The sequence below is a fragment of the Aethalodelphis obliquidens genome, unplaced genomic scaffold (assembly GCF_003676395.1).
Source record: "Aethalodelphis obliquidens isolate GAN/ISIS:26980383/991018 unplaced genomic scaffold, ASM367639v1 scaffold2, whole genome shotgun sequence".
In the NCBI taxonomy this organism is placed as follows: domain Eukaryota; kingdom Metazoa; phylum Chordata; class Mammalia; order Artiodactyla; family Delphinidae; genus Aethalodelphis; species Aethalodelphis obliquidens.
The window spans coordinates 34,553,292-34,554,811 of record NW_020837946.1 but is presented as its reverse complement, the minus strand read 5'-3'; positions in this window follow the sequence as shown (position 1 = coordinate 34,554,811).

Below are 1,520 nucleotides of genomic sequence, written 5' to 3'. Positions count from 1 at the left end.
GAAAAATCAACTTAGAATGTACGTATACACGTATACACATACATTTTGTGCTTTCTTTATAAAAGTGAAACATGTCCTTTCATGGATGTTTGACAAATATGGAAGGATGTAAGGAAGAACACTGAAATCTCTTATAAACCTACCTCCAATATACAGCCACAGTCAAAGTATTTCAAAAATATTAAAAACTTGATTCTCATACAAATCTAAACTAAGCACACATGAAAGATTTATTTAACTCATCACTGAGGGAACCAGCTAGATGATAAAACTAAATGAAAGTGAATTTGAGAGACTGAGTGTACATGCACTGAGAGAACAAGGAAGGAAGGCTGCTAGTTTAGATAAAAAGATGGTTCCTATCTTGCAGAGAATAAAACCGTAATCTTTTTTTTTTTTTTTTTTTTTTTGGTTCGCGGGCCTGTCACTGTTGTGGCCTCTCCCGTTGCGGAGCACAGGCTCCGGACGCGCAGGCTCAGCGGCCATGGCTCACGGGCCCAGCCACTCCGCGGCATGTGGGATCTTCCCGAACCGGGGCACGAACCCGCGTCCCCTGCATTGGCAGGCGGACTCCCAACCACTGCGCCACCAGGGAAGCCCTAAAACCGTAATCTTTAAGAGCAGATATAACTTGATTAGCTACTGAGGGAAAAAATCCACATGTTGTCATGTAACTTCACAGAGTCCAGGCTCTAAATCAATAGTAAAGACAGTCATCCTGCTTATCTGCAGTTTCACTTTTCTGTGGTTTCAGTTACCCCTGGTCAATCGCACTCCAAAAATATTAAATGGAAAATTCCAGAAATAAACCATTCATAAGTTTTAAATTGTGCGCCATCCTAAGGAGCATGATGAAATCTCTCGGCGTCCCACTCCATCCCGGCAGGGACATGAATCACCCCGTAGTTCAGCGTTTCCTTCCCGTTATTCACTTAGTAGCCATCTCGGTTACCCACAGTATCCTAGTGCCTGTGTTCAAGTAACCCTTATTTTACTTCATAATGGTCCCAAAGAGCGAGAGTAGTGATGTTGGCAATCTGGATATTCTCTTACTGTGCCTTATTTATGAACTTTATCAGAGGTATGTATGTAGAGGAAAAGAACAATATGTATAGAGTTCAGTACTATTTGCAGTTTCAGGCAGCCGCTGGGGGTCTTGGAATACAGTCCCTTCAGATAAGAGGTGACAACAAAGGAGTGTTCCCCTAGAGAATCAGATAATCACTGAGCGGCTCTGCTAGACTGTTTTGATATGACATGGAAAGGACATACAGTCATTCTTTTTTCCAAGCCTTGGATAGTTTTTCTTAACACATCATTATGATTTTAATAGATTTCCTCTAGTCTTAAGAGTTTTTAGGATGTATATAAATATGTGAATAAATAAAACACATATTTTTACCAAGTGATGATTATGTTTTATATATAATCAGACATGTTTCTTTTTTCACTTTATAGTGTATCATGAACATTTTTCCATGTCACTATTTTTCAAAAACAATTTTAATGGCTATGTTTTT